This window comes from Diaphorina citri, unplaced genomic scaffold, assembly GCF_000475195.1.
Source record: "Diaphorina citri unplaced genomic scaffold, Diaci psyllid genome assembly version 1.1 scaffold1107, whole genome shotgun sequence".
Taxonomy (NCBI): Eukaryota; Metazoa; Arthropoda; class Insecta; order Hemiptera; family Psyllidae; genus Diaphorina; species Diaphorina citri.
Window position 1 is genome coordinate 64,219 of NW_007378536.1, and position 27,008 is coordinate 91,226.

Consider the following 27,008-nt stretch of genomic DNA (forward strand, 5'->3'; position numbering starts at 1 on the left):
TTACACGCACAGTTCTGATTTGTCCCGTCTGTCTAGTTATAGTCTGTGTAGGAGTCCAGTCAGCTGAATGTTTAAGAGCATATAGAGATGATTTGTAAATGTAGATGTCAGTCAAGTTTGGTACATCAAAAATATTGTACAAATCCTCTGTGTGAAAAAGTCTTGGTTTGTTAAGTATAATTCGTAGAAGTATGTTTTGTGTCCGTTTAAGTTTTGTGATGACGTTTTGGTATGCACCACCCCATGATGTGATGCAATATTGTAGGAGAGATTGTGCTAGAGCAAAATATATTACTCTAAGTAAACGTCTACCACAAACTCTTCTCAATTGATTGAAAACATACATGAGGTGGCGAAGTTTGTTATTCAGTATGTTGATATGTTGGGTCCATTTCATATGTTGGTCTATAGTGATTCCTAAGTACCTAGTATGTGGGTTAGTGTAAGTCAAAAATTAGAGAGTTAGGTAATTAGGTACCTACGTAGATAGATAGATAAAAGAAGCGTAGGTATAGGTAAGTTGAACGATCGATTATACATTTGAGAGTTGAACGATCGAGCCTGATAATCTTCTGTTGTTTCAATTATTATTTCTCTAATATCGAATGTTTGTCTTACACAAGGTAGGTATACGAGAAGATATCGGAAATTAAAACTCTGTAAATGTTCTTCGCAAACAGACAGAGCAGTTTCTTACTCTCCCAACTGTTCTCAGCAATTACTTTTTATTTTAAAGAGGTTTGACTGTCAAGGTCATATCATCCGAAAGCGAAGCAAGAAGGAAGAGAGGATAGAAGAAAGCCAGCCGTTCTGAGAACGAAACTTTTCCTCTGCGTCCTTGTCATTGTTTATATTTGGATTAAACATGCATTAAGTTAATAGAAAAGTTTAATAAATATAATTGCAACTTGAAGCTCAACTTTGTTCAAGCTTGCTTTAGACTTGGAACTTGGACCCCGAAGCTATCTTACGGAGTTTCACATCAATTCCGTGCTCTGGTATTTATTTTATTCTTGCTTCATCTTCTTGTTTCTCAGCGAAGGAAAAAAAAAGAAGAAAAGCTGAGAACGAACCTAAACTCTTTAGGATAAAATGGGTCCCGAGCCCGAGCGGGAATTGAAACCATGACCCAGCTCTCACAAAGCAGACGGGTACATCTGGCACATCCACTAATATTGAGTATAAAAAAATTCCTTTACCAATTAATCTTAAAAGAATAGCTTATACATAATTATGTTCTTTGAACGTGGTACTTCTGAACTTTTCAAGCTTTTTCTTTCCAGCAATTTTCGCAAGGGAGTTATGTAGGTGTTAAGGAGTACCTACGTAACTAGATTCTTTTGCTTCTAATTTCAATTCTTGTGCTCTATCTATCTTATTGGGATGAACGTAATATCGTAATATCCCAAGAGCTGGGCAATCTGGTTGTATAATCTACTCATTTGTATTGTCTCAGTATTAGATTTTAATAAAGGGTGGTTAGGGACTGATGAATAGAGCTGGGCAATCTGGTTGTATAATCTACTCATTTGTATTGTCTCAGTATTAGATTTTAATAAAGGGTGGTTAGGGACTGATGAATTTTCGGAGGTTTGTGTAATCTTTTCTTTAATTCTTAGAATCAAAATGACGATTCCTCCCTTGTTTTCTGAGACCTTGCCGTGTGCCACTGAACACGGATGTCACTAAGCCGCATTGGATTAACAGGAGATTCAATTCAGTCCTAGATCAACCCGGATTAGGTAAAGTTCTTTGATCCTGGAATAATCTCAATTATTCAATCCGTATTAACCTTTTCAGTCGTTTGTCCTTTATAAGGGACGATGGATTCTGATTAGAAGCCCCGGCACGAGGGTGCTATCAGAAGAAAAGATAAACCTGAATGTGAATCTTGAAATAATTATTAGTGGAGGAACTACAATTAAGCCACCTCTCACATTAAGTACCACGGAGCATAAAGCATATGCAAGTGATGGATCATGTATTAATGTGTGATCTCAGTACGGAACAGTGTGTCATTTACTCTTAAACCTACATACAGAATTTAAAAGTCTAATTTCCTCGATACCTAAATATGAAATTGACGAGCATTCAAATCAATGCTCAATGGACTTGTGAAAACTCTGGTGTGAAACATCACACGACTTTCTTACTTTCTACTAAATGTCGAAAATTGAAAAATAAATGTGGACTGAGAAGTCCTCAAAACGGGAAACGGATGTTACCACCCATTTCCCGATTTTGAAAATTCCCACCGATTCCAATAGTTTCTCATTACCTAGGTACTTTTTCATAAACATAATTATATCCCCAATACATAATGTAATAGAAAGTAAAAAATACAGGCCTTTCAATTAAAATCCTTTTTTTAATTGTGGTAATTACCAGCTTTCACTTCTTTTCCATGTGCCATTTCTTCCATCATTTTCAAGAGGTACTTTGTGTTCATGCAATACGTCATTCCAAGTTGGAACTTCCATTACCTTCTAGGAATTTCCCTTTAATTTCGACATATTCTGGTGGTCAAATAACTTGCTTGGTCTTATTTTTTTCAAAGCCATTTTTAACCTAGGTGTGGTATTTAGCCTCAGCAATTTGCCTTCTGACTGATATTTCCTCCAGCTACTCTCCTCTAATCTCCAATATCTCCAGGTCCTGTTTTCCTTGAAAACGGTTTACTAGGTCGGTTTGAAATTTCTGTATTTTGGTTTCATCTTTTAGCGTATTTAAGTCATTTTTTCTCCTATTGTTCCTTAACCTTGTATCCCCTTTCTTTGTTCTTTCGATGCATTTTTACTTGAGATAAACAGACCACGCAATACAGTTATTTCGAGTTATTTCAGTCCCTGTATTATTTCTGGTGCACAAATGTTTTCTAAATTGAGCGATCCATTTATAATGGGACCACCATAATTCCGTATTTTGGCACACATTTCCCTCGCTTCACTAGCTGTTATTGCGCTACTTCTTCACCTTACCAGAAATAATCAAGCATTCATTTTGTTGCAAACTGTTGTATATTGTTGAACAACATAATTAATAACAGAGGTACCTCCGTGGAGAAAATTGAGCGTACCAAGAACGTAATTTGAAAAATATTTAGCTAGATATTTTACATACTTACAATTCATATAAAATATTTAGCTAGATACGAGTGTTTCATACCTATCTACATTCATCTGAAATGCAATGAATATAATTTAGATTTTGCAAATTGGATTTTTACTCCTCCCATAAGTTATCAGCATTATGTGTCTCTTTGCCAGAAAATTTTGGTCTTAGAATGAAATGATTACGCATTTACGCTCATATATCAGCTCTTTGGTCACATAGACAATATACATAGGAATGTTTATGTATATGTATGTACCTCTGCTTATCCTATGTATATGCACTCTGAGAATTGAAGGGAAGGAGGGAGGGAGAGAATGACAACAATGAGTGTTTGTGATTACGGTATCTAGTATCTATATACCTATAATGTATAAGTAGAGTAGATACAAAATAAACGTTAAAATAGCAGGATTGTATTTAAGGAAGGGGTCGAAGGGGTGAATCATATATCAGCTCTTTGGTCACATAGACAATATACATAGGAATGTTTATGTATATGTATGTACCTCTGCTTATCCTATGTATAATTATGTACTCTGAGAATTGAAGGGAAGGAGGGAGGGAGGGAGATAATGATGATATCATATTGAGTGTGAAAGACAATAATACAACAATGAGTGTTTGTGATTACGGTATCTAGTATATATATTTATATATATACCTATAATGTATAAGTAGAGTAGATACAAAATAAACGTTAAAATAGCAGGATTGTATTTAAGGAAGGGGTCGAAGGGGTGAAGTATATACCTATAATGTATAAGTAGAGTAGATACAAAATAAACGTTAAAATAGCAGGATTGTATTTAAGGAAGGGGTCGAAGGGGTGAAATCAGTTGTCATACAGACCACACATCACCTCACATCACTTGGTTTAGAAGTCTGTTATGTAGAAGAGCGTGAGTTTCTTCCAAGTCTTGTTATGTTCCTCTCCGTTAAAACGAAAAGTGCTTTGAACACATCCACCAATTTGATTTCTTATGAAACTCTTTCTTCTTTCTATAGCTATCTCTCGTCTCTTCCCTTGCCCTCGTTTCATAATCAAAACCACAAATCCCACTTCCCTAATGGGAAGGTAATCCAACAGATTTAATCCAATGGTATTACATTTAATTTCAAAGTCCTTTGGTTTAACCCAAAGTTAAATCACAAAGTCCTCAAATGACACCGCGCATAAGTTCTTTGCTGTTGCGAAGAGACACAAAATACCTACCTCAGGGTTTTAACTTCACACCTTGTTATCTTAACATAAACACTTCACTTTTCCTCATATTCACCATTACACATACACAAAGCGTATCGTCTTAGAAAATGCCCTCACACCTTGTTATCTTAACATAAACACTTCACTTTTCCTCATATTCACCATTACACATACACAAAGCGTATCGTCTTAGAAAATGCCTCATCGTCTCAAGACGACGAAAGCTCTCAGCAAGGAATCACAAAAGGCCTTTCGGGGGGAAAAGTTAAGTCGAGACGTTAAGCAAAGCAGAAACAACAATGTAGAAGATGCTAAGAGGATTAATGCTCGGGTAATCCTTATAGAAATGTTATTATTAAACTGCAGTCAAACTGCCCTCCTCTCGCATCCACAGGTACACAGTATGGAATCTATCAGCAACCTTCTTGTGTAGAAATGGCGGCTGTGGAATCACAAAAGTTTCTTCAGGCTATGAAAAGGTTTTCTCCTTCTCTCAGATAATTTTAGACGAGTCGTAAAGCTGTGTCCACACATAGATCGACCGCGTCGATCGACAAGGTGGAGAGGTGAACCTATGCTGTCGAGATCGACGTCGATCGATGGGGTCGACTAGGTGTGGACACACTTAATGATCCAGACTAAAAAGTGCTTCTTTGGTAAGGAGAATAGTTTGGAACCAAAGTCCAACTGATGAATGAAATTCAAATCTAGACCTTTCCTAAGCCACCTTTCTTATATCCTGAGCCATCGTAAGCTTCTTAGCACAATAACTGAGCTGATACTTCTTCGATTAATACAATATTTCTCCTTGCCTTTTTTTATAAATTGAAAAAAAAAAAAAAAAAAAAAAAAAAAAAATTGGATTGATATTGTTTCCTTCTGCAGGAGAAGGGAGGAAGGGATGAAAAAGAAGAAGGAAAAGAACAGCAACAACTAAAGGTAACAAACATGGAGCTGACCTCCCTCTGTGAGACGAGATTTCTAATTATTCTGTCTGTTATTGAGAATTGTCAGTAGCGTGCTTATTTGGAAGGTAAAAAAAAAGACTGTGACGTTCCTTATATCCCAATCTGGAGGTTTAAAAATCATTATTATTTTCCTAATACATTTTAGGATTACAATTATGTGAATGTGTGTAGAATGTGTGAATTTTTCTGTCTGTTATTGAGAATTGTCAGTAGCGTGCTTATTTGGAAGGTAAAAAAAAGACTGTGACGTTCCTTATATCCCAATCTGGAGGTTTAAAAATCATTATTATTTTCCTAATACATTTTAGGATTACAATAAAATTAGTTGATGTTGGTTCTCGTAAAAAAGGTTAAATCAGTAGGGTAGGGCAGAACTTACCTTTTCTTCCTTGTTTGGTGTACGAAAGTTTAGCTGATTAAGTATTGCGTCATGAACTGAACCTCTGATGAAAAGTTGAAAACTGGCGAAAAGAGACTGCTACATAGTAAAATTACATAATTATTTAGCCTCTGATAAAGTCATTGGTGTTGAGAGGATTTGTGTTTTACACGATTATTTCATCGGTGTATGTATTAATTAGGCACCTCTTTTTGAATGATGCTAGATTCTAGCATTCTAGCAGCATATCTCGATAATAGGTACATAGATATCTAGCTAGATAGGTGCATATTGCATTCACGCACTACTGACAACCTATGAAAATTGGCTTGGATTTTCCCTCTCTAAATTCCCTTTTTCGCACAACCATTTTTCTCCCAGATTGGACAACAGCATTTATTTCAGCTATTTTTTTCCTCTAAGAAAAAAACGTTGTAATACATAATTAAAACGCGAAACCCTTTGTGAAACTTCGTGTGTTTCAGTTCTGTCATTTTATGGGAGGGAGGGGAGGGGAGGGGCATATCTCGATAATACATAGATATCTAGCTAGATAGGTACATATTGCATTCACGCACTACTGACAACCTATGAAAATTGGCTTGGATTTTCCCTCTCTAAATTCCCTTTTTCGCACAACCATTTTTCTCCCAAATTGGACAACAGCATTTATTTCAGCTATTTTTTTCCTCTAAGAAAAAAAGATTGTAATACATAATTAAAACGCGAAACCCTTTGTGAAACTTCATGTGTTTCAGTTCTGTCATTTTATGGGAGGGAGGGGAGGGGAGGGAATATAAAACAAAGAAACAGAATAAGTGTAAATAAACAAAAAACCCGTAACAGTGGAAAGTAATCTTTTCAAAACAATAAAAAAGGAGAGAGATGGAGGGAAAAAGGGGAGAGAGGGCAATATCATCTCAATTTACATTGTTCTTCCACGTAATTTTCAAATTTCATATAATTTCTATGGCGTTCATTTTGTCTCTCTCATCCCCTCATCTTTCTTCTCTACTTTCCAGTTTTTTGTAACATTATTCCGTTCATAAAAAACATTTTTATTGCTTTTATTATCCAGACTCGTAAATAAATATTTAATTATATTTTCGAGTAAGAGAGATATATAATTTCTATGGCGTTCATTTTGTCTCTCTCATCCCCTCATCTTTCTTCTCTACTTTCCAGTTTTTTGTATCATTATTCCGTTCATAAAAAACATTTTTATTGCTTTTATTATCCAGACTCGTAAATAAATATTTAATTATATTTTCGAGTAAGAGAGAGAGAGGGCATCACAAACTTTTTTAATTTGAGCTTAAAAAAAAAAAGGTTAAGCGCTCATGTTGTCTGTTAAAGAGGGAAATTAGGATATCTATTAGTAATATTACTATCCAATAGATAAATATAAAGTTTAAATTATGTTCATAGTCTGTCTAGTGCAGATTGATTTAAAACTTCCATGTTATGTTTTGTAAATTTGCAGGAACATAGACAGAGGGGGAAAAATGGAAGTCAACTGTGGAAATAGATATTACCTGTATTATTATGTGGATATTTCGATTGGATGATTCATCCAGTGATATCTAATATGAAATTTAACTTAAAATACTTACAAATACATGAGGAAATGGAAGTCAACTGTGGAAATAGATATTAACTGTATTATTATGTGGATATTTCGATTGGATGATTCATCCAGTGATATCTAATATGAAATTTAACTTAAAATACTTACAAATACATGAAAAATGAAGAACTCAATAGGTATAAAATTCCTAATGATATCCCGAAACATTGGAATGTGAGGGGATATGTCATCAAAAGTTGATTAGGAAACCACACCCATATTCATCTCATCTGTTGTGTGATTATACTGATTATGAATTTATGACTTTTCTCCATTAATATGTAACAGTGTAGGCACTATAGTTCATCCAGATCAATATGACAGCAATGAGTCATCAACCCAAAATGAAGGAACCAATCAGATTGCAGGAAATCCTTACATTGAATTAATATGTAACACTGTAGGCACTATAGTTCATCCAGATCAATATGATAGCAATGAGTCATCAACCCAAAATGAAGGAACCAATCAGATTGCAGGAAATCCTTACATTGTTGCAATTGAGGTAAAGATATTTTTGATAAACTCTCTCTTTTAAAATGCAGAGGTAGCTCTAAGTTCAGAGGTTGGATTCCAGAACAGGTAAGGTGGATATCGCCTCAGGCCTTTCAATTAAAATCCTTTTTTTAATTGTGGTAATTACCAGCTTTCACTTCTTTTCCATGTGCCATTTCTTCCATCGCCGGATGTCACTAAGCCGCATTGCATTAACAGGAGATTCAATTCAGTCCTAGATCAACCCGGATTAGGTAAAGTTCTTTGATCCTGGAATAATATCAATTCAATCCGTATTAACCTTTTCAGTCGTTTGTCCTTTATAAGGGACGATGGATTCTGATTAGAAGCCCCGGCCCGAGGGTGCTATCACGGCTGCCACAAGTTGCCCAGCTCTCATTCTTGGTATTGACGTGAGAGCGAGAACAAGTTTCTCATTATCATCCGTCAGAACTGTAATCTCAATTCAATCCGTATTAACCTTTTCAGTCGTTTGTCCTTTATAAGGGACGATGGATTCTGATTAGAAGCCCCGGCACGAGGGTGCTATCACGGCTGCCACAAGTTGCCCAGCTCTCATCCTTGGTATTGACGTGAGAGCGAGAACAAGTTTCTCATTATCATCCGTCAGAACTTCCTGTAAAGCTTTCTCCATCAGCTTTCCTGGAGAAAAACTTTTCATACATGAAAATTAATAACGCTTGACAAATTTACACTATCATAGACTCCTTCTCTCCCTCGCTTTCTTTCTCCTTCCCTACCTTTTCCTTTTATTTTTCTGCATCTCCCATCCTCAACAGAGTTGTCATGATTTGCTTTATTACTCATTGAAGTGGAAAGCTAAACTAGTATTTAGTTAGGTAAGTACTTTAACGAACGTATAACGGGATTATAACGGTGGATCGTGCTCATTGCTCAAACACGGAGCTTTTCTTGTAATCAATGAAATGATGTCAAAATGTTGATCGAACTCTTAAAGGTCTGAAGGCGGAAGTAAAAAGGACACAACTTTCCCAGGCCGAAGGTCAGGTGTTTTCAGCATGAGGGTTATTCACATTCATCATCTTTTGAAGTAATGAATTTCACGATGAAGAATAGTTTTCGTTTCGAGATTTCAATCTTTGGAACCGAATTATCTGCATTCACCGCCAAACATTTATCATTTCTATCATTACCAGTCAAAACCCACTTTGACTTTATCATCATCACCATCACCCACATTATGACAGAGAGAACGATGGAAATTGAATTTACTTCATTCAAAATGACAACCAGAAATATAAAATACCTAGAACGAGACACAAACACTATTATCTAGAAATTCTGCATCTAGAAAAGGTAACAATACAACCCCCTATCAGACTGAATGTAAGTTGACAGTAGCTTTTGCGAATGTCGCGCGTATGCTTCTCCTAGTGACACAGATTTCCTCTGATGAATTTTAGAACTCACAAGATTGAGCTTTTTTGCAACGTTTCCCTTTTCTATTTATCAGACCTACTATTTGCAATTCAAACACGAAACTTCAATTTCAAATACTTTTATTCTAATTCGCACTTATTGGTGATGAATAGCTAGCTATCTACAAATGGACATTATTGTTATTATAACTGTAATTTATGTATGTGCCGTGTTTACAATTAACGAGATGTCATTCATAGAATTCGAAATTTCAGACCCAAGAACTAGTATCTAAAAGAACTAATATCTAAAAGCCTGCATTGCACGTGCACATGTTTCACTGTTTACAGAAATGAGGTGTTTTTTGTATGTCCAAAACTGGCCGTCGTAGCCAGATATTAGTTGTCAACAACATACAACACACCTGCAGAGAGACTCGCAGATAAACGAGAGAAATTCTCCCAAAAGCAAGAACATTACCTGCAGAGATGACAACACATTTGTCAAAGGGCAAGCAAGATTTGGGGATTCCATGAAGGAAGGGACAAGCAAGGGGGAATAGTAACTAAGGTCTTGGCAGCAGGATTAGGAGTGGGGAACGTCGACAAGATCTGACTGTCATTAGCAGAACATCTGCTGAAATTCCCTGGACCTCCTGGTGAGACCCTACTGGGAGCGCAGATTTCAGTTATGAATTCATTTGGACTCAGGATTGATATTGTTTCCTTCTGCAGGAGAAGGGAGGAAGGGATGAAAAAGAAGAAGGAAAAGAACAGCAACAACTAAAGGTAACAAACATGGAGCTGACCTCCCTCTGTGAGACGAGATTTCTAATTATTCTGTCTGTTATTGAGAATTGTCAGTAGCGTGCTTATTTGGAAGGTAAAAAAAAAGACTGTGACGTTCCTTATATCCCAATCTGGAGGTTTAAAAATCATTATTATTTTCCTAATACATTTTAGGATTACAATTAGTTGATGTTGGTTCTCGTAAAAAAGGTTAAATCAGTAGGGTAGGGCAGAACTTACCTTTTCTTCCTTGTTTGGTGTACGAAAGCAGATACAACAATCTGAAACAAAAATCAAAGGATGTGTTAGCAGACTTTTGTCAAGTTCGGTAAGGTAATAAAATGTCGTGTGATGTTCACAACACAAATTTTGCAATTTGAAATGGAGAGAGCGTGATTATCATATTTACCCAGGATTAAAGAATAAACTGTCTTGCTTCGAACAAACAAGATGAAATGGATAGAGAGGGCGAAAAAATCTTCCACCAATATTGTAAAGGCTTTTGTTGAACAATTCTTTTTTTTCTGGGAAATAAAAATCCTCGAAACCGTAGGCTCGTTTTCAGCAGACCGGAATGTTCTCTGAAAAGATTTCTGAAATGGACATTTGAGGATTTTGAAATTAAGTTGTCTTCGAAGCTTCAGCCCTATTGCCTATTGCCATTAGACTTATGAGGGTAATAAATTACTCATAAGAACCAGCATTACACTCATAAAGTTCTCGTAAAAAAGGTTAAATCAGTAGGGTAGGGCAGAACTTACCTTTTCTTCCTTGTTTGGTGTACGAAAGCAGATACAACAATCTGAAACAAAAATCAAAGGATGTGTTAGCAGACTTTTGTCAAGTTCGGTAAGGTAATAAAATGTCGTGTGATGTTCACAACACAAATTTTGCAATTTGAAATGGAGAGAGCGTGATTATCATATTTACCCAGGATTAAAGAATAAACTGTCTTGCTTCGAACAAACAAGATGAAATGGATAGAGAGGGCGAAAAAATCTTCCACCAATATTGTAAAGGCTTTTGTTGAACAATTCTTTTTTTTTTCTGGGAAATAAAAATCCTCGAAACTGTAGGCTCGTTTTCAGCAGACCGGAATGTTCTCTGAAAAGATTTCTGTAATGGACTAAGATGAAATGGATAGAGAGGGCGAAAAAATCTTCCACCAATATTGTAAAGGCTTTTGTTGAACAATTCTTTTTTTTCTGGGAAATAAAAATCCTCGAAACCGTAGGCTCGTTTTCAGCAGACCGGAATGTTCTCTGAAAAGATTTCTGTAATGGACATTTGAGGATTTTGAAATTAAGTTCTCTTCGAAGCTTCAGCCCTATTGCCATTAGACTTATGAGGGTAATAAATTACTCATAAGAACCAGCATTACACTCATAAAGTTTATCGACCATCGGACGCGGACGTTTTTACTGACGAAAGTGGTGATCACTGGACTACACAGCTTGCTTTGGAAACCATCCCTGAAGCCTATTGCCATTAGACTTATGAGGGTAATAAATTACTCATAAGAACCAGCATTACACTCATAAAGCTTATCGACCATCGGACGCGGACGTTTTTACTGACGAAAGTGGTGATCACTGGACTACACAGCTTGCTTTGGAAACCATCCCTGAAGCCGTTAGTGCTCATCTCTATTATGGCAAATATAATAAATTGTTCGCTATTATACGAGAGGGAAAAGAGAAACTTTTGAAATTATTAATAACTTTATATATTTTTTTATTACTGAAATTATGGATTTAAGGGATTTTGTGGAGAAAATAAAATCTTCTTTTTTATATAATAACAACTAAAATTTTGCTCCCACCATAGAAATGAAATTTATTGAATCGAATTCAATGCTCTCCACCGCGCTTTCCCCTCTCTTGTTATAAGGCTTAAATATCCATGGAAATTGCTAGGGTTAGGATGAGGATAGAGGATGAGAAGAAGGAAGAGAAGGAGAAGGCTAAGGAAGAGAAGAAAGCAGAATATTGGACGAGGAAAAGAAAACCTCTTATGAACATGAAGGAGCTCATAATGTTGATGATGTTGATGGAAACGTTTTGCATTTAATGAGGGAAAGAAATTTATGGGAAAATTATGGAAAATGATTTCCCTCCAATTTGAAGCAGGTTATTAATTTTCGTTGAATTGAAGAGAAAGGGAAATAACTTTGCCTCTTGGGTCTTCGCTTGATTAGTGCAGGATCAGTATGGTCTCATTGATAGATACCCAATTTTAGGAATCTCCGATGGAGTTTATGTTTTATTTAGAAGCTAACGTAAGAAGTATGAAAGTAAAAGAGTCTAAAGCTATTGTCCTATTGAGAAATTTAATGCTGATAGATACCCAATTTTAGGAATCTCAGATGGAGTTTATGTTTTATTTAGAAGCTAACGTAAGAAGTATGAAAGTAAAAGAGTCTAAAGCTATTGTCCTATTGAGAAATTTAATGCCTCTTCAGATGAAGGATGAGGGAAATTTAATACCTACATGTACTGCCTCCTATGATAAATAGAAACAATTCATTTTTTTACACCTGAGAATAATCTACTGCTGGAAAATTTCGAGCTCGCCATGATAAACCTGCCTCCTATGATAAATAGAAACAATTCATTTTTTTACACCTGAGAATAATCTACTGCTGGAAAATTTCGAGCTCGCCATGATAAACAAAAACACACTGCTAAAAGAAGAACGAAAAGAAAAATGGCTGCAAAATTGAGGAGGAGGAGAAGAAGGAGGAGAAGAAGGATGAGAAGAAAATGAAGCAATTTACAATAATGGGAAGAAAAGTGCACCTTGAGGAACTCTTGTAACTTTTCCTAAGAAGGATGAGAAGAAAATGAAGCAATTTACAATAATGGGAAGAAAAGTGCACCTTGAGGAACTCTTGTAACTTTTCCTCTGCGTCCTTGTCATTGTTTATATTTGGATTAAACATGCATTAAGTTAATAGAAAAGTTTAATAAATATAATTGCAACTTGAAGCTCAACTTTGTTCAAGCTTGCTTTAGACTTGGAACTTGGACCCCGAAGCTATCTTACGGAGTTTCACATCAATTCCGTGCTCTGGTATTTATTTTATTCTTGCTTCATCTTCTTGTTTCTCAGCGAAGGAAAAAAAAAGAAGAAAAGATAAACCTGAATGTGAATCTTGAAATAATTATTAGTGGTGGAACTACAATTAAGCCACCTCTCACATTAAGTACCACGAAGCATAAAGCATATGCAAGTGATGGATCATGTATTAATGTGTGATCTCAGTACGGAACAGTGTGTCATTTACTCTTAAACATACAGAATTTAAAAGTCTAATTTCCTGGATACCTAAATATGAAATTGACGAGCATTCAAATCAATGCTCAATGGACTTGTGAAAACTCTGGTGTGAAACATCACACGACTTTCTTACTTTCTACTAAATGTCGAAAATTGAAAAATAAATGTGGACTGAGAAGTCCTCAAAACGGGAAACGGATGTTACCACCCATTTCCCGATTTTGAAAATTCCCACCGATTCCAATAGTTTCTCATTACCTAGGTACTTTTTCATAAACATAATTATATCCCCAATACATAATGTAATAGAAAGTAAAAAATACAGGCCTTTCAATTAAAATCCTTTTTTTAATTGTGGTAATTACCAGCTTTCACTTCTTTTCCATGTGCCATTTCTTCCATCGAATTCAAAGTTTGAATAGAGTAATTTAACAAGCACCAAACAAAACATCCATTAATCCATTATACCCACTTTACTAATATAAAGCTTGCTGTAACTTTTGTCTTCTCAATTAATTAAATGAAATGAATTAATAAAGAACCTTTTGTATTGATTTCAAGAAAAAGAATTAGTTGTGCTAGAATCGAAACAAAATAAAACAGATGAAAGATAAAGAGGATGGGACTGAGAAATAAGGAGCAGATTAATGCTAGGATAATTAACTAAGTGAAGAAAGACGCGACAAGGGAGGAAGAGAAATTACAAAAGAGTCGAGAATTTTTTTCAACGCCTTTTGTTTTTGTATTTTTTAAAAATTACAATTTTACTTCCTCAATGAGAGAGATACCAATAGTAGAATGGAACTTGGACAGGAAAGTTTTGTTGGGGTTTATTGTTCTCTCTGTTGACTTTTTGAATCGTCTTCGCCATCAGATTATACATATGTACCTAATTTACTAAATACCCACATGCATGTACTAAATATCCACGTTTTGCCTCGATGTACCGTTTTGGCCCGTGTTCCCCTAAAAGTAAATACTACTATACTTAGTGTTGGCAAAAAGGAGATCTTAACAATGCATGAGCAATAAATTTATTCATAGGTAACTTTATTTATACACGTGACAAACTAATACTGCAGAACTGTATAGATCTTGAAAGTTTACTATGACGTTTTTAGCTCACGTCCCTAATCAAAGATTTATTTACAACATAATAATGTAAAAGTTCCAATATATTGGAATAAATTCGTGGAGTTTTTTCGCTCTTCAGGATTGCGATCATAAATTTCTATGATAAAATATGTAGCGGTAGCCCAGATAGTTCAGCTCTCAAACTAGAGTGCAAGTTTGGAATTTTTTTTCCTATGATGGAAATATTTTTATATTTTTCTTTAATGTATCATATACAGGGTGTACGTCATTGGTTGAAACAGAGCTTTTGAACTGGAATTCTTCCTTGAGGACCATCACCTAGCTAGAAAGCAGAATATTGGACGAGGAAAAGAAAACCTCTTATGAACATGAAGGAGCTCATAATGTTGATGATGTTGATGGAAACGTTTTGCATTTAATGAGGGAAAGAAATTTATGGGAAAATTATGGAAAATGATTTCCCTCCAATTTGAAGCAGGTTATTAATTTTCGTTGAATTGAAGAGAAAGGGAAATAACTTTGCCTCTTGGGTCTTCGCTTGATTAGTGCAGGATCAGTATGGTCTCACTGATAGATACCCAATTTTAGGAATCTCAGATGGAGTTTATGTTTTATTTAGAAGCTAACGTAAGAAGTATGAAAGTAAAAGAGTCTAAAGCTATTGTCCTATTGAGAAATTTAATGCCTCTTCAGATGAAGGATGAGGGAAATTTAATACCTACATGTACTGCCTCCTATGATAAATAGAAACAATTCATTTTTTTACACCTGAGAATAATCTACTGCTGGAAAATTTCGAGCTCGCCATGATAAACAAAAACACACTGCTAAAAGAAGAACGAAAAGAAAAATGGCTGCAAAATTGAGGAGGAGGAGAAGAAGGAGGAGAAGAAGGATGAGAAGAAAATGAAGCAATTTACAATAATGGGAAGAAAAGTGCACCTTGAGGAACTCTTGTAACTTTTCCTCTGCGTCCTTGTCATTGTTTATATTTGGATTAAACATGCATTAAGTTAATAGAAAAGTTTAATAAATATAATTGCAACTTGAAGCTCAACTTTGTTCAAGCTTGCTTTAGACTTGGAACTTGGACCCCGAAGCTATCTTACGGAGTTTCACATCAATTCCGTGCTCTGGTATTTATTTTATTCTTGCTTCATCTTCTTGTTTCTCAGCGAAGGAAAAAAAAAGAAGAAAAGATAAACCTGAATGTGAATCTTGAAATAATTATTAGTGGTGGAACTACAATTAAGCCACCTCTCACATTAAGTACCACGAAGCATAAAGCATATGCAAGTGATGGATCATGTATTAATGTGTGATCTCAGTACGGAACAGTGTGTCATTTACTCTTAAACATACAGAATTTAAAAGTCTAATTTCCTGGATACCTAAATATGAAATTGACGAGCATTCAAATCAATGCTCAATGGACTTGTGAAAACTCTGGTGTGAAACATCACACGACTTTCTTACTTTCTACTAAATGTCGAAAATTGAAAAATAAATGTGGACTGAGAAGTCCTCAAAACGGGAAACGGATGTTACCACCCATTTCCCGATTTTGAAAATTCCCACCGATTCCAATAGTTTCTCATTACCTAGGTACTTTTTCATAAACATAATTATATCCCCAATACATAATGTAATAGAAAGTAAACAAGCGGGGCCCGTCCCTCCGGGAATTTTTTGATCTTGGTTAAAGAAAATCAGTATTTATGTACCTACCTATTTTATTAATTATTCAGTTTATTATTATGGAATCTATCTCTGCACATCGTAAAGAAGAGGAGCCATTTTATGTGTCAGTTATAAATTTATCAGTTTTTTTTTTCATACATGCTCGGTATGTACTTTGATACAGAGTGTGTTGGTTGGTTCTATTAGGGACGAAGAAACAGGTGTTGACAAAAATAGATGTCCTTAACTCTTTATACACAGTGTTTCATCTGCTGACTGTTTAACGTTACTAAAGAGTTCCTATTTCTAATGTTACTACAATGGTGTGCAATAGTCTGACATACTGGACTGCGCACACTGGAATTTCGTCAGAAAAGACCCCCATTTCAATGTAAAAATCTTACTACTAACTGAGCATGAATAACGCAATGAATGGGTCCTCACAAAATCTACGGTCATCTTCAGATGATGGCCATTTTCCAAGTTAATACTGGAAACATAATAGAAGAACAATTATTGCCTTCAGGTGGTAAAATCAAGGTTGTAGCGACTTGTAACTCAAGGACTACCAAGGTGAGGTACCGCTTAACTTTTTACTTAATTTAATGGATTCGAAAACAATGTACATATATTCCCGTCCCCTGCCAAACTCCTTGGAAAAACATAAACCATCAGACGCTCGTCGAACAAACGAAACTTTATGCCATTGTCTGTACGGTGCGCCTGAGACGGATTGGGGTTCCTGACGAACAATGAGCTAATGAAGTGACACGTTGCTTTATTACTGTAATATTCTTTAATGTATCATATACAGGGTGTACGTCATTGGTTGAAACAGAGCTTTTGAACTGGAATTCTTCCTTGAGGACCATCACCTAGCTTGGAGGGGCAAAGCAAACAATAGAGATGATTTGAATAACAATAAATAATGTTGGTGTTAAGTGTTAAGACACTTAAAGACACACACCAAGAGAACTTAGACAGAATAGTGAATGTGACAGAACTCGTGGCAGATCAACCAATCATATCTTATAAATTTATAAATACCTGAATAGTATCTAAAAAAACTGTAGGTATGTAATACACGGAGGGGCACAGAACTCGTGGCAGATCAACCAATCATATCTTATAAATTTATAAATACCTGAATAGTATCTAAAAAAACTGTAGGTATGTAATACAGATCAATATGGAGAAAGATTTCTTAAATTTGTAGGTTTTCTTTTTCAATTTACGAGAACATCACGGATGATCATAGTTTATTCAAGTAAATTTTTAAAACCTGTATTGCTCAACCCTTCGTTTAAGCGGGGTTAAAGCCCTTACAAAATACTTTCGTCTCTTATCTAAGTTTCTGAAAGAAATAAGAAAGAAAAAATTTGTAGGTTTTCTTTTTCAATTTACGAGAACATCACGGATGATCATAGTTTATTCAAGTAAATTTCAAAAACCTGTATTGCTCAATTGCTCAACCCTTCGTTTAAGCGGGGTTAAAGCCCTTACAAAATACTTTCGTCTCTTATCTAAGTTTCTGAAAGAAATAAGAAAGAAATTTGTCTCAAACCCCCTCAATACTCTGAAATGTCTATTGTCCTACACTTGAACGTCGTGGGTCATTTAATTTGACGAGGATTGAACGCCTCCGGTTGGAAACGAAATCAAATTACTTGTTTTTATTTTGTCTCTTCTTCAATTGTTTCTTCTATCTCCGGGCCAAAAACAGAAAATCACCACTTGATATTTGATTCGATGAAAGCTTTCTGATGATTCTGCTACGATTTTAACCAATGAATTTGTCCTACACTTGAACGTCGTGGGTCATTTAATTTGACGAGGATTGAACGCCTCCGGTTGGAAACGAAATCAAATTACTTGTTTTTATTTTGTCTCTTCTTCAATTGTTTCTTCTATCTCCGGGCCAAAAACAGAAAATCACCACTTGATATTTGATTCGATGAAAGCTTTCTGATGATTCTGCTACGATTTTAACCAATGATGGGGGATATCGAATGATGTTGTAATGTAGGTTACTTTTCTATTGTTTTTGAGATTTTTCTTCACCATTTTCAAAACGATCAATAATAATCAATGGCATTTTTATTTGATTGAAGTTGACTAGGTCATTCTATTTATTGGGATTTACAGAGCAATGTCTCTATGATTTGAAGTCATGCTCTTCAATTGTTTCTTGTATCTCCGGGCCAAAAACAGAAAATCACCACTTGATATTTGATTCGATGAAAGCTTTCTGATGATTCTGCTACGATTTTAACCAATGGGGGATATCGAATGATGTTGTTATGTAGGTTACTTTTCTATATTGTTTTTGAGATTTTTCTTCACCATTTTCAAAACGATCAATAATAATGAATGGCATTTTTATTTGATTGAAGTTGACTAGGTCATTCTATTTATTGGGATTTACAGAGCAATGTCTCTATGATTTGAAGTCATGCTTCGAAAGGCAATGGCTTTTCGGTGTAGACAATATTGACTGTCACTGTCATGTAGGTATCATTCTTTAGTTGGTGTTAGTATGTACATGTGTGCAAACCTATGATCTAACAATCTGACTTTCATTCAAAACATTATATCTCTGTTCTGAGAAAAATACTTTGAAATGCGGCGAAATATTTAACCAAATTTAATAAGATAGGACCAATGGGATACCTACGAGTTGTACTCTACCTTGGTGTTAGTATGTACATGTGTGCAAACCTAAGATCTAACAATCTGACTTTCATTCAAAACATTATATCTCTGATGTTCTGAGAAAAATACTTTGACGCTTTGCACAGTACGTCATCACAATCTATTATGTGTTCACACAAAACATGTTACATCTGTTAACACATCATAAGGTTAAAAGCATTTCCTTGAGAACCTAGATACTTGTCTTCTTGTAAACGTTACATTTGATGCCATACTGTTTTCGCTTACATCAGCCCGGGATTTCTAGAAGTGATTTGATTAGCCAAGTTGATGTGATGTTAGTAACTACTTGGGCTGGGGTTTACCACCTCATGTTACAATGTTCTCGGAGACTATGCCCAAGCAGTCTCCAAGTATGCTCAAAGCTCAGAGGGAGATGAAAATTGGGTTTCACAGCTCAAAAAAGTGGATTTCCCCAGCCTTGTGACAAGGGCCTCAAATTCGGCATTGTAAATATCAAAATATTTTTCTGATATAACGACATCATACGGAGTTAACTTACATCAGTCGGATTATAGTTAACATTATGACTGGGAAAATACATATATAAACCTGAAGCTCTGAATTGAATCTATCTCTGCACATCGTAAAGAAGAGGAGCCATTTTATGTGTCAGTTATAAATTTATCAGTACGGAGTTAATAAATAATGAAAGATAATAATCATGCAAATCCAAAAGCCGAGTGAGAGTATGCCGCCTATACCTAAGCCTAATAAAATAATTGGGATTTCATGTCTTTTCTCTCACGTCAAGTTTTCAAATATATACATAATTACTCGTATAATAAAATTTCATCATTACTATTTTTCCCCTAATGCACACCTTGTCTGGTTGACTTCCCACCACTATGAACATACATAATTACTCGTATAATAAAATTTCATCATTACTATTTTTTCCCTAATGCACACCTTGTCTGGTTGACTTCCCACCACTATGAATTTTAATTTCTTACAATGTTTGGTTCAAGTGACTTAGACTGGGGCTTAGGATGTCGGATTAACAGATAAAGTTCATTCGGATATACCTCTGGCTAAGGCATGACAATGGCATGTATGGACCAATACCGCATGTTAATCCGACTCAGTGACCGCGGCCTTAAAAGTTAGTATTGGTCATTTAATTTGAATTTTTAAATTTAAACATATAAGTCATAGAAAGATTCTTGGGCCTTTGTTTATGTGACGTCCATAAATAACTGATGGATGTTGTACAAGGACCAAAAACTTAAATTTAGATCATATTACATAGGTTCATATTATGTATCTATTTACCTACATACCTAAAAACAAGTACAATCAAACACACTATATAACGCAACCATGATTGGGTAGTCTTGATTGGTTGCTCTCTTTATGCCAGCCATTCACGATCAGTTTTAACTGACAGTTCAAGTATCTTCAGTTAAAAATATAAAATTTTTATAATCCTCAGTTTAGACCATCAGTTCAATCGAACTGTCAGTTAAAACTGATCGTGAATGGCTGGCCTTAGGTTTCACAGCTCAAAAAAGTGAATTTCCCCAGCCTTGTGACAAGGGCCTCAAATTCGGCATTGTAAATATCAAAATATTTTTCTTAAAATATGTATCTATTTACCTACATACCTAAAATCAAGTACAATCAAACACACTATATAACGCAACCATGATTGGGTAGTCTTGATTGGCTGCTCTCTTTAGGTTTCACAGCTCAAAAAAGTGAATTTCCCCAGCCTTGTGACAAGGGCCTCAAATTCGGCATTGTAAATATCAAAATATTTTTCTGATTTCCCCAGCCTTGTGACAAGGGCCTCAAATTCTGCATTGTAAATATCAAAATATTTTTCTGATATAACGACATCATACGGAGTTAATAAATAATGAAAGATAAAATAATCATGCAAATCCATAAGCCGAGTGAGAGTATGCCGCCTATACCTAAGCCTAATAAAATAATTGGGATTTCATGTCTTTTCTCTCACGTCAAGTTTTCAAATAATGTACATGTGTGCAAACCTATGATCTAACAATCTGACTTTCATTCAAAACATTATATCTCTGTTCTGAGAAAAATACTTTGACGATTTGCACAGTACGTCATCACAATCTATTATGTGTTCACACAAAACATGTTACATCTGTTAACACATCATAAGGTTAAAAGCATTTCCTTGAGAACCTAGATACTTGTCTTCTTGTAAACGTTACATTTGATGCCATACTGTTTTCGCTTACATCAGTCGGATTATAGTTAACATTATGACTGGGAAAATACATATATAAACCTGAAGCTCTGAATTGAATCTATCTCTGCACATCGTAAAGAAGAGGAGCCATTTTATGTGTCAGTTATAAATTTATCAGTTTTTTTTTTCATACATGCTCGGTATGTACTTTGATACAGAGTGTGTTGGATGGTTCTATTAGGGACGAAGAAACAGGTGTTGAGAAAAATAGATGTCCCTAACTCCTTATACACAGTGTTTCATCTGCTGACTGTTTAACCTTACTAAAGAGTTCCTATTTCTAATGTTACTACAATGGGGTGCAATAGTCTGACATACTGGACTGCGCACACTGGAATTTCGTCAGAAAAGACCCCCATTTCAATGTAAAAATCTTACTACTAACTGAGCATGAATAACGCAATGAATGGGTCCTCACAAAATCTTATATCCCAATCTGGAGGTTTAAAAATCATTATTATTTTCCTAATACATTTTAGGATTACAATTAGTTGATGTTGGTTCTCGTAAAGGTGCAATAGTCTGACATACTGGACTGCGCACACTAGAATTTCGTCAGAAAAGACCCCCATTTCAATGTAAAAATCTTACTACTAACTGAGCATGAATAACGCAATGAATGGGTCCTCACAAAATCTACGGTCAACTTCAGATGATGGCCATTTTCCAAGTTAATACTGGAAACATAATAGAAGAACAATTGCCTTCAGGTGGTAAAATCAAGGTTGTAGCGACTTGTAACTCAAGGACTACCAAGGTGAGGTACCGCTTAACTTTTTACTTAATTTAATGGATTCGAAAACAATGTATATTCCCGTCCCCTGCCAAACTCCTTGGAAAAACATAAACCATCAGACGCTCGTCGAACAAACGAAACTTTATGCCATTGTCTGTATTTTTGAAATGTTAATTTCTGAAAGAAAAACGTCTTACCGGCGCGGTGCGCGGTGCTCCCTTTGCTATGAAAACGAAACCTACTTTGCAGGAATTATAAAGGGGAAACAGGACTCTTACCTCTGACTGACAGACGAGCACAATACTCCCTCCACACAAAGTACAAACACCGGTCTAACACTAACGGCGTTAATCACGAGGAAACAAAACCTTCAGATCTCAAATCTTATGTAATATTATACTTACATTGTAGGGGTGTATTCAGAAGGAGTCATGATCGCTTGATCGCATCCCTAAGTCAGTTAGGTAACTATAAATTTTCCAGCTTGCCGTTTTTAATTACTACCAACAGGAAATTTTGGAGGAGGCATTTTATCTTTACTTTTCGAGTCAACTCTGAAATAGGTGAAGATTCAGATTACTCAGCTTGTGCTACATTTTTGCTTTTCAAAACTTCGTGATTGATAAAAATCAGAAAAAAAAAGTTATTCAGGATTTGACAAGGAGCGACTTAACGTTCGTCAGAATTTTTTTCTATTTATTTTTGAAAGCACACTGCACACATCAGAAGGAGTCATGATCGTTTGATCGCATCCCTAAGTCAGTTAGGTAACTAAAATTTCCAGCTTGCCGTTTTTAATTACCAACAGGAATTTTTGGAGGAGGCATTTTATCTTTACTTTTCGAGTCAACTCTGAAATAGGTGAAGATTTGTATGGCCTTGTTTCTCTATGTCTGCTCTTCAGATTACTCAGCTTGTGCTACATTTTTGCCAGAAGGAGTTTGATCGCATCCTTTACATGATCGCTTGATCGCATCCCTACGTCAGTTAGGTAACTAAATTTTCCAGCTTGCCGTTTTTAATTACTACCAACAGGAAATTTTGGAGGAGGCATTTTATCTTTACTTTCCGAGTCAACTCTGAAATAGGTGAAGATTTGTATGGCCTTGTTTCTCTATGTCTGCTCTTCAGATTACTCAGCTTGTGCTACATTTTTGCTTTTCAAAACTTCGTGATTGATAAAAATCAGAAAAAAAAGTTATTCAGGATTTGACAAGGAGCGACTTAACGTTCGTCAGAATTTTTTTTCAAAACTTCGTGATTGATAAAAATCAGAAAAAAAGTTATTCAGGATTTGACAAGGAGCGACTTAACGTTCGTCAGAATTTTTTTCTATTTATTTTTGAAAGCACACTGCACACACCTCCTTGTTTATACCTCTTGAAACTTTCAAGTTACTTTCTTTACAGCCTGTCAAACATAACCAAACAACATGGGCCTGAATGAATTGAAAAGAAAAACACTTCCCTCCCCTCCTATTCCTGTCTCCCTCTGTCATGGTCTGAGGTTAAAAAGAAGAAGAGGAAGAAGAAAAAAGAACTCGAGCTTTTACACAACAGTTGAAAAATCAAGTAGGAGTTAAACCAAAGAAACACTAGACCAAAATCGTAATCCATTTGATATCTACAGAGATGGACATGATGTAGCACATCCACCAGAAATTTATGGAAAATAGAAACCCTTTTCCTTCCACTCGAATTTATTACCAATCCACAATAAAACGGACACTCAAATCTTCAACAACACACTTGAATTTGACAACACAAAAGCGTTACGAATATTATCTGTTACACGAAAACACGAGACGGGATACCTGAGGGCGAAACACGACAACATGCACGTCACAACAGCATTGACACACCAAAACTGACTGAACTAGAGTTCCTAGTTATGCCTAGTCTAATCACATCTAGGCTTTTTTAAGTGCTATTACTGAAAACTTATCAGCACCACAAAACACATAAAAAACTATATCACACAGAGGTGATTACACATTTTAATTTTATTGAAACAAATTATTTGGTTCCTTTTTTTACTGATTTATTGATTGTTTTGATAAGCAGGGTTGTTATCAGATAGAGTGATGTGGTGAGTGCTCTATGATGGATGTTTGGTGACTAATTCTGTCCATAATGAGTGTGAAGTGTTGCTTGTAATGGTTGACACTCATCCGCTCTGCTTGTGACCTAGGGTAGTTGTGTGTTATCTCAGATGACTTTAATATCCATGGTGAAAACACATTGAAGTAGGAACTAGGAACATACATAATGCAGAGTCTCTACTTTGGTCTAGCCTAGGTACCTAGGTCGCGAATTCATAGAGGCACGTATTAAGTGCTATACATCCTATGAACTTTGGCCTCCCACCAGAAAGGGTTTGCTTACGCACTCACTTTTAGCCAGTTGGTAAGCGAGATGCTAACAATGAATAATCATCAATCATAGGTAACTGAAAGTTCACGCCGTTACTCAAGTGACACACCAAAACTGACTGAACTAGAGTTCCTAGTTATGCCTAGTCTAATCACATCTAGGCTTTTTTAAGTGCTATTACTGAAAACTTATCAGCACCACAAAACACATAAAAAACTATATCACACAGAGGTGATTACACATTTTAATTTTATTGAAACAAATTATTTGGTTCCTTTTTTTACTGATTTATTGATTGTCTATATCACACAGAGGTGATTACACATTTTAATTTTATTGAAACAAATTATTTGGTTCCTTTTTTTACTGATTTATTGATTGTTTTGATAAGCAGGGTTGTTATCAGATAGAGTGATGTGGTGAGTGCTCTATGATGGATGTTTGGTGACTAGAGTAGGAGTTAAACCAAAGAAACACTAGACCAAAATCGTAATCCATTTGATATCTACAGAGATGTAGCACATCCACCAGAAATTTATGGAAAATAGAAACCCTTTTCCTTCCACTCGAATTTATTACCAATCCACAATAAAACGGACATTGTAGCACATCCACCAGAAATTTATGGAAAATAGAAACCCTTTTCCTTCCACTCGAATTTATTACCAATCCACAATAAAACGGACAGCCGACTTTCTTCAGAGAGGTGTGAGGATTTCTTAACTTCAACACAAAAGCTCTCCCAAAGTCAAACAAAGCTCTCCAAAGTCAAGGGTCAAAGTAAAGTGAAACCAATCTCAAGAGTTAACCCTGTCTAACTTGTTTTCTCCACAAAATGGATCAGATTTTATTGTGCGGACGCGAGAAAATTGATATAAATGCTGTAAAGACCTTAAAAATCCATCTTTTAGAAAATTAAATCAATCCTTGATTGAAAAATATCGTGAACGATTGAATGAATTTTAACTTGTTTTCTCCACAAAATGGATCAGATTTTATTGCGCGGACGCAAAAAAATTGATGTAAATGCTGTAAAGACCTTAAAAATCCATCTTTTAGAAAATTAAATCAATCCTTGATTGAAAAATATCGTGAACGATTCTGTCTAACTTGTTTTCTCCACAAAATGGATCAGATTTTATTGCGCGGACGCGAGAAAATTGATGTAAATGCTGTAAAGACCTTAAAAATCCATCTTTTAGAAAATTAAATCAATCCTTGATTGAAAAATATCGTGAACGATTGAATGAATTTTCATTCTCAACATTCGTTTTCATCGGTTTATAGGTAATAATGCTCACAAAGCAAAATGAAATGAACTTTTATTTTTACCTTGACATTATTGGGTTTCAGTCGAGCGTAGATAGACTTGTATGTATACATATACCCGGTATACCATATACCATATTATAATTCCATGTAAGCTGATTAGTTGGTAGGTACTAGGTACATACCTACCTACATACCTACCTAAATAGGTCTCAGGGGTGTGACTTGAAATTAGGGCTATGTATTTAATTTACCTAACATAAAATAATCAAAGTTACATCAGTAAATGCTGTAAAGACCTTAAAAATCCATCTTTTAGAAAATTAAATCAATTCTTGATTGAAAAATATCGTGAACGATTGAATGAATTTTCATTCTCAACATTCGTTTTCATCGGTTTATAGGTAATAATGCTCACAAAGTGCGTACATTTGAAACAACCTGTAGGTATAAGCACCAGGTATGAGGTGGGTTCCTTGTTGCTAGTGTTTTGTGTCAACAGAGATAGCTGATAAGGTTGTACACCAGTAGGTATGATACAATTGGATAGGTGTTATCATAATGTTAAGATAAGATAGCAAAGGAGCGTCACAACTCGTTATAGGCGGTTGACAAACAAATGATTGGACCTATAAGCTTGTACGGCTATGCGTACCTGCGTAAAAAGAAGAGACACAATACCCACAGTAACACAATTTCACAGTCATCTTACTACTGGATATCAAGAATATTCTTATGGTTTCCTATAATATAAATTCTTGTTAGGCCTTTGTTTCAGTTGGCTACCTAGGAGTTTGACAAACAAATGATTGAACCTATAAGCTTGTACGGCTATGCGTACCTGTGTAAAAAGAAGAGACACAATACCCACAGTAACACAATTTCACAGTCACCTTACTACTGGATATCAAGAATATTCTTATGGTTTCCTATAATATAAATTCTTGTTAGGCCTTTGTTTCAGTTGGCTACCTAGGAGTTATATCATCAGTTCTTGTCCTAATGCATGAATTAAATGAGTTTTTGCTAATGCTACATAATTCGGGAACACCTCTGAACAGGCGCTCGCTCAGTAATTATCGATGTTGTCACGTTGAATCGAAGCCGATGAACTGACTTAGAGTAATAAGTTCAATTATATAATAAATAGTTAATTATTTATTTCCAACCTATTCTTAATTGGAATACAGAAATGATGATATGATAACCTTTCTGAGGTAAGACTTTTGAAATGTTAATTTCTGAAAGAAAAACGTCTTACCGGCGCGGTGCGCGGTGCTCCCTTTGCTTTGCTATGAAAACGAAACCTACTTTGCAGGAATTATAAAGGGGAAACAGGACTCTTACCTCTGACTGACAGACGAGCACAATACTCCCTCCACACAAAGTACAAACACCGGTCTAACACTAACGGCGTTAATCACGAGGAAACAAAACCTTCAGATCTCAAATCTTCAACAACACACTTGAATTTGACAACACAAAAGCGTTACGAATTTTATCTGTTACACGAAAACACGAGACGGGATACCTGAGGGCGAAACACGACAACAGAAAATGCACGTCACAACAGCATTGACACACCACCTAGGAGTTATATCATCAGTTCTTGTCCTAATGCATGAATTAAATGAGTTTTTGCTAATGCTACATAATTCGGGA

At 35.5% G+C, this 27,008-nt stretch overlaps 1 long non-coding RNA gene across 1 annotated transcript; it reads right to left on the reverse strand.

Annotated features, from left to right (window-relative positions):
• Positions 1 to 10,743: 10,743 nt before the first annotated feature.
• Positions 10,744 to 22,091, reverse strand: LOC113469502. The gene is made up of 2 exons (XR_003392890.1): positions 21,984 to 22,091; positions 10,744 to 10,778 (listed from the first exon to the last, which is right to left on the reverse strand). It is a non-coding gene; the product is annotated as an uncharacterized LOC113469502 (long non-coding RNA).
• Positions 22,092 to 27,008: the final 4,917 nt, after the last annotated feature.